The sequence below is a fragment of the Silene latifolia genome, chromosome 6, assembly GCF_048544455.1.
Source record: "Silene latifolia isolate original U9 population chromosome 6, ASM4854445v1, whole genome shotgun sequence".
NCBI lineage: Eukaryota > Viridiplantae > Streptophyta > Magnoliopsida > Caryophyllales > Caryophyllaceae > Silene > Silene latifolia.
In genome coordinates, this window is record NC_133531.1 from 14,626,085 (window position 1) to 14,639,309 (window position 13,225).

Sequence of the window (13,225 nt, forward strand, 5' to 3'; positions counted from 1 at the left end):
AACCTCGAACGGCTATCAAATCCCAAGTCCTAGCTGACTTCGTGTCAGACTTTAGCCTGACCCTCCAAACAAGATAAGGCGGAACTCGGAAGAGTCTTTTACCCAAGACTTATTATTCTTAATTATCAATTTCTCATCATATATATTTTTTTTTATAAATTCTTTTAGGTTATTTGACGAGAATAATCCAAACTATGGGTCCCCTTCTCATATTAATCTATACCATACTTTAACTCAGAATAATCTGACCTATGCACTCATTTTTCTCGTAATACACCGGGTAACCTTCTACCTATTGATCAAGTCACATTTACAAAGAAAATAAAAAAAAAATAAAAATTAAATCATTAAACACAAGATCAGAACACTAAATACTTCATCCTCTTGTCTCCAAAATCACATATCACCAAACCCCATAAACCACAACTCACCACCATCGTGCATCACTCCTCCCCGTATCACCGCCATAATCCAACTTCATTACCTTTGACACCGTCTCCAACTTCGAACACCCTGGTAGTGATGATAATGGTGCCTTAAAATTAACCCACCAATCCTTATAGCCATTCACCTGCCCAACCATCAAATCTCAGTTCAGTCTTGGTTCTCGGGTCGAATAAATCCCGGTTCATTTCCCTCATTTTTATTTTATTTTATTTTTAAGAATTGAATATAATGTTACAGATTTAATTTAATATTAGTTGAGGAAGAAGATGAAGGAGAAGAAGAAGAACCGTGGGTTGTTGTTTGTGTTCTTCTCTTCTCCGACCGACCTCTTTATTATTGGGTATAAAAATGAATATCGTCCAAAATTTGTAAAAACATAGAAATGATCTTGATAAAGTTGGTATTTGTTGGGTTTTATTTGGTATTTATTACTTTGAGGTTGAATTGAAAATTCCATGTTAGTAGAATAAACCTCAGTTTTTCTGGGTTAGAAAGAGTTTAATTTTTGGGGCTCCTCTATACTACAAATCTGGGTATGGTTGTTAATTTAGAGAGATTATGCGATTTGGTATAAGAGAAACTATTATTTTTCATCTGAAATTTAGGGTTGAAGATGAAGAATAAAATAAGGAACAATTCTGGGTTGAAAATAGAACATGGAGGAAGAAGATGAAGAATGTGACCCACATAAATTTGACCCTTTACATTAAGTATAAGTTAAATGAGTGTATAGTTCAGATTATTTTGAGTTGAAATATAATATGGATTAATATGAGAATGAGGGGCATAGTTTGGATTATTCATATCAATTAAGCCAATTCTTTTTTTTTTTTGCTAAAATGTAAGCTTTCCATTAGAAACGGCAATTACAATATGTTTTTTGAGACCTTACATCATTTTTGTGCTAATATCAAATAAATTGCACCTTACATAACCATAATCTATCTTTGGGGCACAGTATACGAGGCTTACATTCATTAAATCTACAAATGATCATCCTCTTAATCTGTTGGCTTACCAGTTCAGGCCTGGTAACAACCCCTTCCAGACGAGCACTATTTCTTTGCATCCAAGCCATGTACCAGCATGCTAAAACAATAGCAGTACACAACTGCTTACGGACTGAGCTCCATCTTTTCCTATTGATAACATGCAATACATTCCTCTGCGTAAGATCAGAACTCAGCCAGGAACTAGCTCCTTGTAAAAGACTCCTGCTAAATTGACAGTCTTCAACCAAATGATGGTGTGTTTGAGGCGTAGAGCGACAGAGACAACACGAGATCATCTTGTGATATCTGCGGCCTACCCTGATTTATCCTTCAGTTGAAGTGCCCCATTTGAGATTAGCCAGGCTATAAAAGAGTGCTTAGGTAAAGCCATCCTACACCAAAATGACCTTGTGCCAATCAACCTGAACATTCTTATCCCTTAACCAATCATAGCAGACTCTTAACAAAGATACCCTCCGGATCCTATAATCCACTGTCCATCATCAAAACCTTCTCTAATCAGATCCTTGACCTGACACACTTTTCGCCAGTGCCAACAGGAATCTGCAGGAGGGCTATAATCAAACCAATTGACTCCTTTTAAGTACACGTGATGGACCCATTGAACCCAAAGCTTATCAGGATGTGCTGCTATCCACCATACAAGTTTCTCTATAGAGGCTTTGTTCCAATAAACACTCTGTTTTATGCCTAAACCTCCCTCTTTTACTGGCATACAGATCTTTGCCCAACTCAGCAGAGGAACTCTTGAATACTCTGACTTACCCTCCCATAAAAAGGACCTACAAATAGCATCCACCTTAGTCAACACCCCCTTAGGTAGGACAAACATTGAGGCCCAATATGTGTACATAGAGGTTAAGACAGCATTAACCAAGACAAGCCTCTCAGCATAAGACAGTCTTTGAGCCCCCAAGCTTCTTATTCTCTCAACAATTTTATCCACCAACTCAGCACAGTCCTTCTTCTTTAATCTTCCAGCAGTTATGGCCACTCCAAGATATTTAAAAGGCAATGTTCCTTCCTTAAATCCTGAAACAGTTAAGATGTCTTGTTTCAAATTTGAGTCTTGACCCCCATCAAGTATGCACAAGATTTCTGTGCATTCATTTGGAGTCCGAAGCGGTGAAAAAGCAGAATAAGCTCTCACAGAACCATAATAATTTGTGCATCTCCTTTGCAAAACAACAAGAGATCATCAGCAAACATTAAGTGGGTTAATTTCATTTGTTTGCAAAGAGGATGGTAATGAAATTTCAATTTGTCTGTAGCACAAGCCAGGATCCTACTCAAATACTCCATTCCCAAAGTAAAGACCAATGGTGAGACAGGGTCACCTTGTCTTAACCCCTTTTTCCCAGGGAAAAAGCCAAAGAGCTCACCATTAAGAGACAGAGAGAATGAAGCACTAGTGATACACTCCATTAGAAGCTTGCTAAATGAAGGAGGAAAATTATAAGCAGCTAGCAGCTCCTGCACAAACCTCCAGCTAACAGAATCATACGCTTTCATAAGATCCATTTTAAACATACACCTGGGAGAGCATGATTGTCTGTTATACAATCTTACTAAATCTTGGCACACCATGATATTTTCACAAATACTCCTACCATGAATGAACCCTCCCGATTTAGGACGATCGGATCGGTAGAACTCTAGCCAGTCTATTACAAATGAGCTTAGACACACACTTGTAAATAACGTTGCAGCAAGCTATTGGTCTATATTGAGTCACACACGTTGGCATCTTACACTTAGGAATTAAAGTAAGTGTAGTAGCATTCAATTGTTTCAAAAGTTTACCAGACCTGAAAACATCCATAACAGCTGCACAAACCTCCTCACCTATCACACTCCACGAGTCTTTGAAGAAAGCACTGGAATACCCATCAGGGCCAGGTGCTTTGTGGTCAGGGATAGAAAAGATAGCATCCTTAACTTCTTGACCTGTTACTGGTTGTTGCAGGATCTCCCAATGCCTGGATTCACACACTTTCCCTTTCCTTACAATAGACACATTCACAGGGGTAGTTTCTTTGTTAGTGCCAAGGAGATCCTTATAATAATTAAGAAAGGCTTCCTGAATTCCATGAGGATCATCAAACTCAGTACCATGAACATCTTTAATCATCAAAACTTGATTCCTCAAAAACTTGCTTTTAATAACTCCATGAAAATATTTTGAATTACTGTCACCATCTTTTATCCAGGCTACTTTGGCTTTCTGGCTTAAGAACTGAGTACATGCAGCCTGTAATTCTTTATACTCTTGCTGAGCTTCTATCTCTTTGGCAATCCAATCTGCATTCCCAGGGTGTCTCACAATCTGAGCCTGAATATATTCCAAGTTCTTCAGAGCCATGGCAGAAGTATTTTCAATGTCACAGAAGAACTCTTTATTAAAATTCCTAAGATGCAATTTCAGATGCTTAAGTTTTTTAACCAAACAGTACATTTTGGTACCCTGCTGCTGAACATCCCACCAAGTAGTCAAAGCAGTGGTATAATTGGCAGCTTTACCCCACATGTTATAGTACTTGAAAGATTTATTATGAGTAGCCAACTGTCTCCTACTTTTGATAACACATGGGGTATGATCAAAAACTCCCTCAGGTAGGAAATGTGCACACATGTCTGCCATATGGGTACTCCACTCTTCATTAATTAGAACCCTATCTAATAACTTTGTAGACACGAGTAGCGAGGCTCTGTTTGTTGTTCCAGGTAAAAAGAGAGCCCATTGCAGGACTATCTACTAACTCACACTTAGTCAAGCACTGCTGGAACTCAGCAATCTTAGTGTCACTGCTACTTCCACCCAGACGTTCTAAATGAGAAAGAACACAATTAAAATCCCCACAAACTAGCCAGGGTTCATTACCATTATCAGCAAACTTCTCCAATTGGTTCCATAACTCATGTCTACCATTAATATCATTATAGGCATACACCATAGACAACTTAAAAACAGTTTTAGTAGAAATTTCAGTAACTCTCATGTTAATGCACTGTGCAGAATAATCCAAAAAGTCCACATTAAAAATGATAGGATTCCAAAGCACCCAAACCCTACCTCCTTTATGCATACTATTATTAGTAGACAAACTCCATCCATCCATGAGAATACCTTTCACACTATTTAGAGCCAAGGATTTAACCTTAGTCTCAAGGAGACCAAATAACCCTACTTTATGTTGAAACATAAACCATTTGATGTGCCTTTGTTTTGCAGGATTATTTAGCCCCCTAAATGTTCCAGAACCCAAGGTTATACATCTCTCACCCCAGGGTGAGAGACACTACCACTTGTCCCAATACCTTCCTTGGGTGTTCTTTGAAGTATTTAGAGCTTCCGAAATGTGTGTTGCCCAAATGTATGAACTTTGTATGCTCCTTGATACATTCTGTCTGCTCAATCTCATAACAGGCCTCATAGGAGTAGGCCCCATAGTGTATTTGCCAGAATTTAACCACACTACGGGAGTTTTCAATCTGAATTTCAACTTTGAGTTCAGTGAGTATTCACAACGGGGGTTTGAACAATCTCCTTCCCTTTTGAAGCCCGACTTAGACGGCTTATGCCTTCGTCGTGGAGGTTCAGGTTGCTTAGGCTTAGGTCTCCAAACCTTGGATTGGGGTTTCTGAGCTGCTCCTTGAGTTACAGGTTTCTTTTTAGTTCTCCTACACTCATCAACCTTATGCCCAATACCTTTACACCCAGAACACACAATAGGCTTCCACTCGAATTCCACATCTATTTCAACAATTTCACCATGTTCATCCAAAAACCTCACTTTTCCAGGCAAATCTGTTCCAAAACTAACTTCAATCATAGCACGAGCATAACCTATTCTCATTTTATCCTCAGTTGCAGGGTCACACTTGATAAAATCCCCTAAAAGAGAAGATATGCGTGCAATCCCTTTTCCCCAGAACTTCAAGGGCAACTTATGGAATTTAACCCAAATAGGCACAGTCTTAACATCATGTTTCTCCAATTCAACTTCAGGACTCCAAGGCTTAACAATTAATGGTTTATTGTCAAACAGAAAATGACCCTGTTTCAACACAGCTTCATATGCTTGCTTGGTCTTAAAGCGAACTAGAAAAACACCATTAGGAAGGAACGAGATCTTATCTACCTGATAATTCTGCCACAGACGTCTGATGAAACCATCTACAATCTCCCAGGGAGGGTTGGCCCCTAAGATGAAGCAGCAAACAGAGGATCGCCAATACGCCAACTCCTGTTTGACTTCCTCCTCTGTGAATTGTAGCATCCCAGACGGTTCCTCCTCAATAACTGGTAGAACAGCAGGAGACGGCACACTAAGCACCATCTCCTCCTCCTCCTCTTCCGTAACATCTTCTACTAAAGTCTCCAAATTTAGCGGAGGAATACCAGTTATTGCGCCCAAGCTCTTCTCTTTTTGCACATCCTCACTAGAAGGACCATGATTTTTGGAGAGAGCAGGGAATTCTTCTGCACTTGTAGAGGATAAGAGATCGAATTTATTACTATTTTTAGAATTTTTTGTCGTTTGAGTTTGTGAAAACGATGAAGATCTGGTTTTTGCAGCCGTCATGATGTAAAAACCCTAGAAAACCGCGAATTTTTTTGTGTTTCTTTCTTTTTTCTCTCTTTTCTCTCTCTATCTCTACATTATGCAAGGTTAGCCATACTCTCCTACCACGAACACAAGCCAATTCTTTTTGATAGATTATTATTAGTAAAATCGGTTCGAGTTTAAAAACAATGTTCAAATTAGTATTTTTCACTTTATTACGGGCTTCTATAATCTTAACTTTTGACATTTACCATACTATCTTCGATTTGGGTATGCATGGAAAAAAAATTCCTAGGTCCCGCCCCTAACTTCATGTCAAAACATTGACTCAATTAAAATATTGCTAGCTAGTTTTTCCCTGAAGCCGTAAGAGGTCTATAAAAGTATGAGTAACAGACTAATCTCAAGCCAAATGCTTCTGCGATGAGAATCTGCCGCATACTTTTCGATTGCGATTGAAATATGTGACGAAACATTGAATTTATGTGCCCGCTTAGATATGTAAGGTAGGGAACTAGTAATGCAAGATCGAAGAAAGCTTTCACGCCAAATTCTATTATGCCTAAATTTGGCTATGAATCTCGTCACCAAACTTGCGTTTAAGTATAACTTTCAACAGCAGAGATTATGCAGTATTGTTATATGTCCTTTAATTTTGATTTTACTTATATACTCCTTATAATTTTTTTTTTTCACGTTTATATATCATACTTCCCATATTAGAAAATTTACTTTATAATCATTGGTTTATAATACAGTTAATTATTATTTTATTGCCCATCTACAATAGGTGGGTAGCATTATAACTTATCCACTGGATGTTTAATTCATGTCTCTCGGCACATGAATTTCCTTAGACAATGTCTACTAGCCATCCGTCATGGGTGGACTAGTTTTTTCCTCTCTTTTTTTTTTAAAAAAAAAAACCGACAACTTGTTACTCCGTAGTCTCTTGACATAATAATCACTAACATGGACCAAGATATTAGATTATATTATGCACTACACAGAAGATGAATGATTTGTTCATTCTGGTTTTAACATAGATGGATTATTACATTTATGTGTTACTCTTACTAAAAAGTTGATAGCAAAGTATTAAGATGAAAACAAATGGTTGCGAAACCAATGGGCTAACAAATTTTGATTTTACGTTTATGTATATCTTGTCCCATATTAGATGTTTTACTCTATAATCATTTGTTTATAATACACTTAATTATAAAGTTGGCACCCATCTACAATAGGTGGGTAGCTTTACAATCTAATTGATGTTGAAACCATGACTTTTTTAGACAAATTAAAGTCTAGCCATTCGTCAAGGGTGGACTAGTTTTATATTAGTTTAAAACCTATACCAGTGCCGGTAGATGTAGATCCCAACATTTCATATCAACTACTAACACCGGTGTATTCCTTGCAACATTATTATGAAACTGTTTTATAGGAGAATTTGGGCAAAAATGTACCGCTGCCGCTTATATAAATATTAAGATGCTAACAAAGTGTATAAATAGTCGATAATTTGTGTTCAGGTCTCGTGTTAACTATGACGGGATTTGAATCAAGTTATGAATATATTGATGACGGGAAACTGTTAGATATTTAAGGTCGCGAACTGGTAATGCAAACTCGAAGAAAGCTTTCACGCATGTCCTTTGTGATTTATAACTAACCATGCCAAATTCTACTACGGCTAAATTGGCTATGAATCTCGTCACAAGCTTATGGGTTATGATTATGCCGACAAAAGACGCGCCTATATGAAGTTGTAACATACGCGTAAGAAATAATTGTCATGTATCTTCGTAAAAATTGCTTGCTAAAAACTATTGTAAACGTGCAGGGGCGGTGTCTCCGTCACAAATGAGAATTTGTGATCCCACAAACATGTCTCAGTTAAAAATGGAAATACACAAATATTCTGATATTCCGTTTGATTCGATTGATGTTTCAAACCATTCTCTTACGTGAGTATCATTTTATTTTTTTGTCAAAAGTTACCTAAGATTTATCACTTACAAATACACTACTTAACATTTTACTTTTTGCAAGACAATACCTTTAATTTTTTAAGTTTTGTTGAAATCTACCAAAACCTATTTTCCGGCCAAATTTTGGTTAAACTCCGGCATTGACCTTATTTACTCCAATTCTCATGTGTGAACTCTCTTATTTTCTCATATTTGTTTCCCTAATTCTTCTTTTACCATAGTCCCCATGCCTATTTCCCTTTCTCATTGACCTATTTAGGATTGGTGAAGTTTATTGTAATCCCTTATTCACTATTTTGTAATGACAAAATGTAAACAATGCAATTAAAAAGAACCAGTATTTGAGTACATTACATTGCATTTCATGTCAAAATAACCTAATATAACATCTATTTGAAGTCTACATTAGCCAGCATTGAAATACATAGCAAACAATATTGAAAACACAAATCTTATGAATATCTTAGCTTTCTTCTTCTATGACCTCAACATCTCCAACGCAAATCTCCATCTCATCACATTTGACTTCAAACTCCTTCAAATTCATCTTCTCTCCTTGCTTAAGTTGATTAACGTTTCTCATAACACGAAACTTTAAGATGTTTTAGGTACAACATGAATGCAACGATTGTATATCTTTCTTCTAGTTCAGGTTTTCGTGGATCTTATTGAGGTACTTGACATTGGGCAAAATAAGAAATGGAGATGAAGGAGATAAGAAGAAAGATAAGAGGGATAGGAGAAGAAGATGGTTGTGAATTAGAAGGGGTTAAATCAGGACAAGAATGAGGAGGGAAGAGAGGGTGTTGGAAATTCAAGGGAAAACAGAATGAAAGGGTAAAAAAAGACAGTTCCCACGTGATAAAAGGAGTAAACAAAGTCAATGCCGGACTTTGACCAAAATTTAATTTGGAAAATGGATTTTGGTAGTTTTCAACAAAATTTTAAAAATTAAAGATAGTATCTTGCAAAAAATAAAATGAGACGTAGTGTATTTGCAAGCGAGACAAATTTTAGGTAGCTTTTGACAAAAAAAACCCTTGTTTTAAAAAAGGAAATTTAAAAACTAGTCCACCTCACAGGATGGCTAGTAGACTTTTTGCCTAAGAAATCTCATCTTTTTAAATTGTAATGCTACCCACCTATTGTAGATGGGTGTTAACTTAATAATTATCTGTATTATAAACAAATGATTATATAGTAAATCTTCTAATATGGGATGTATGTAAGTTGTAAAGTCGTGAAAAAAAATTAAATTATACTCCGTATATAAGTAAAATAGAAATTAAAGGACATGTAACAATGTTGCATAAAATCAAATACCAGAGTTACTTATGGTTTCGAATTGGTTGTGTAAAATCAATTAAGCAAGTTAATAGATAAGTTGTATTCCATACTATATATTCTTTGACATGTAGATATGTAATTCAAGATACAACAATTGACTCTATCGACTCCATTTTTAACGTTGGTACATTTATTGTTGGTATTTGATATTTTGATGACTCTGAATGATCTATTTGTACTCGGTGATAGTTACAGAAGAGAATAAATTTGCTTAGTTTTGATTTTGATTTTACTTATATATAAATTTTAATTTAGAAACATAAATAAACATGTCCTTTAATTTTGATTTTGATTTACTTTTTAGTCCCTGGGTTATACTTTATAGTAACCTAGACCAATGACTTTCTTAGACAAATTAAAGTCTAACCATCCGTGAAGGGTAGACTAGTATTTTTATATATTTTTTTTTAAAATAAATCGAAAAATTACTTTGTAGACAGTTAAGAGAATAATCATCAAGACGGGTAGTTACTGGGCTAAGAAGTTAGAGTTTTGTGTAACCTAGACCGTCTATCATAGATGGCAGGGTGTTCTAGCTTGAGTGCATGATACTTTATAGGCTTGCAAAACAGGGGCAGAAGATATACCTGTTTTATTAACGAAATCGGTTCATTTGATTAGCAATATTTTTAGAGTTTAAAAATAAGATTCAAATTATTGTCATGCATGTAACTTTATAAAAGGTGGTTACGGATAACACTTTCAAACGTACACCCAATCCCAAGACCATTTCTTAATTAAAAATGGAAATACAAAACATATATTATGTAATTAGATTAATGTTTCAAACCATATCCAAATGATCAACGTCCCTTACTCAAAGCTTAACTTTTTAGTTCCTCGGATTGCCTATTTCAATACGAAAATCAACCGTATAAAGAGTGACTTACATAGTATTTATTAGATTTCTAGCTGAAGACATAAATACAACAACTGTAAATATGGAGGCAATAGAGTCAACTGTTGATTTTGTTATATCTTGAAATATACGTTAAATTAAGCAACTCTATTGTTGTTTAATTTTATATATGCGATTTATATCCTTTAATTTTGATTTTTTCTTTTGCCATCAAAAAATTGATTTTAGTTACATGTATTTTTGTGTTTTTACGTTTATGTATCTCACGTCCCATATTAGAAAAATTACTTTTTAATCATTGATTTATAATACAGTTAATTGTAAATCTACTACCCATCTACAATAGAAGGGTAGCAATATAACATTACGATTTTGGTCTTATATTAAAAAAAAAAAAAAAAAAAAAAAGAAAAAAAAAATGCCATCTATCAAGGGTGGACTAGTTTTTTATTTTTTTTGAAAATTGTTTATTTTAAATTAACAAAACACCTCGTAAAATTTATAGTGAATTTTACAAAATCCAAATGACATCGATCTTCTAACAACTACTTTTATTTAGTGGCAATTGCCCCTAAGATTTTAATTGTCACTCCCCTTATTAAAAAAACATTATCTCCCATTCTTTCCATACTCCTTTAAAATCCTAAAGGATTGCTACTGTAGCCAGCACAGTAAAATTTAGCAATTCTACCGGTTTTGCCCCTGTCTCAACATGGTACATCTGTCCTTTTCCTGTTGTATTCCCTTCCTTTTTCCGCCTTCCTCTTTCTCACTGCCACTTCTCTCTCTTTTCTTCTTTCTCGCAGCTGTCATTAACATGGCGCCTTACATTTCTCTACTTTAATTTCTTCGCTTCCTTTCATTTCGACTACTTCTATCGACTTTTTGCCACGGTTTTCTTTGCTTTCCAATGCCGCTATGGTTGTTCTTTTTCTTTGTTCAAAGATGATTGGCAATAGAGGTACATTTATTTATCCGCCATTTGAATGCCGTTTCAGTCACTACATCCCATCTCCATTACTCATGCGCTTTCTGTCTTTATGTTGTTGTGACTTTCACTTGCTAGGATTGTACTCCACTTCTGCAAATCGCTCGCCATTTCAATGATTAGGGTTTCGATTTGGAGCTTCTACAGGTAAGTTGCCATATTGATTATTGTCATTTTTTTCCTACATGTTAACTATTGAGGTGGATTATTGATTAATTAAGTGAAATAGTTTACTTTTTTTTTCAGTTTAAATTGATTTTGATTTGATTGCATGCAATGATTTGAAACTCCTTATTTTAGGTTTAAATTGATTGCATGTGATAATTGGGGCTATTTTAATTTTACGGGTTATATTTGATTTGGGTATAATTTATTTTTCCTATTTGTTGAAGTTTAAACTAATTTGGTGCAATTTGGAGTCTTGTTTATTTAAGATCCTAGATTGTAGTTTGACATGGTTTAGTTTCAAAGTGGGTATGTCATTGGGAGCTAGATGATGTCAGCCTGGGTTTGGCATCATTTCTTTGCATGGATCCTTGTCTCCCGTTTTTTTTTTTTTTTTTTTTGCTTAAATCTCATAGCTCTTGTTGCCGAAAATTTATATAAGGCTTAAGCGCTTAAGCGACATTGTTTAGTATTTATAAGGTGTATGATGACATTAAACTGTTTTAATTTGCAGTATAAACATCGGGGATGGACGATTATGGTAGCGATTGGACTCAATCTTTGCTTGATATAATGTTATTTTGTCAGGTATTTTACTGAATTTCCACACTTTCTTAAGGATTGTTTGTTTATATAATGGTATTTGCTACTTGAGGTTCGCACTTCGTCAGTCTCGGAGATGTGTTTACTTTTTATATGTTTTATTTATGCGAGGTATTTAAATTTGAGGCAAAAGACGATTGGACGGAATGAGTATAAGCTAAAAAATTGTGTGAATTAGTTTTCATTTGAAGGAGTAGTACTGTAGTAAACCATTTGAGGGGTTGTTTGAGTTGTGCTATGTTGATTATGTGTTCAGTTAGAGTGATGGAATTTTGTGTGTTTTGTGATTAAAATCAGGTTGTAGGGATTAGATTAAGCGATAATATTTCTATTAATAAGCATTTTGAGTGAGAAAAACGACATTAACAAAGTTGTTGAATGTCATACAAACTGATGATAGCGTTTATGTTGGAGATAGAGAAGGTCGGATGTATTTAGCGTTTTGACAATTTTATTGATCAAGTTTATTTGTGACGATCAAACATGATAATTTAGATTAGGAGGAGCATGGTTAATATCCTCTCACCTGGTGGAGAGGTTGATGTAAAACGAGAAGAACGAGGTAATTATGTTTCCAAGGACTTGATTCTATCTACCAAGTAATGATTTATAAAGGAAGCTTATGACATGGATGTTGGTGTTCATCATGGTAAAATGGTGTATCCGTGTTGTTTTTGCAGGTTATCGTTCTATTTCACTGGATCAAAGGACAACCATAGGAAATGGAGTGGTCATCCAAGATTCGAGCTTATCCATTATGGTACTCATCTCGCAATGATCTCTTGTTATTGTTTATGTTATGTTCATAACATAAAATTATTATCTGATTTACTATTTTCTGATTTACTCAGCTTGCCAGTGGTACTTTTACTTTTGTCAAGCTGTGATTCAGAAAAGTGGTTTTTTTTCTTTGGCTTGATTTATGCTTTTGATTCTGGACACCTCGTGAGTAAATGTTGGCGGAGACCACTTGAATCGGAAGATGCTTAAACCCGTGATTGATGGCCACTGGGATCGAGATAACAAAGTATGTTCTTTGCAAGAATGAGGGTACAGATGTAGAGAATGGATACCATAAAAGGAGTTCTAAGAACACCCTTAAAGCCTAAAAAGCTTAGGTTTGAGCTCGGATCGTTTATTATGCATTAGTGGTTTACTCTTTTCTTTTTTTATTTACATCACCTGGTAATATAAAGTCTTCGAGTCAGCCACTAAATTGATATCCTAAACCCGACAATCGC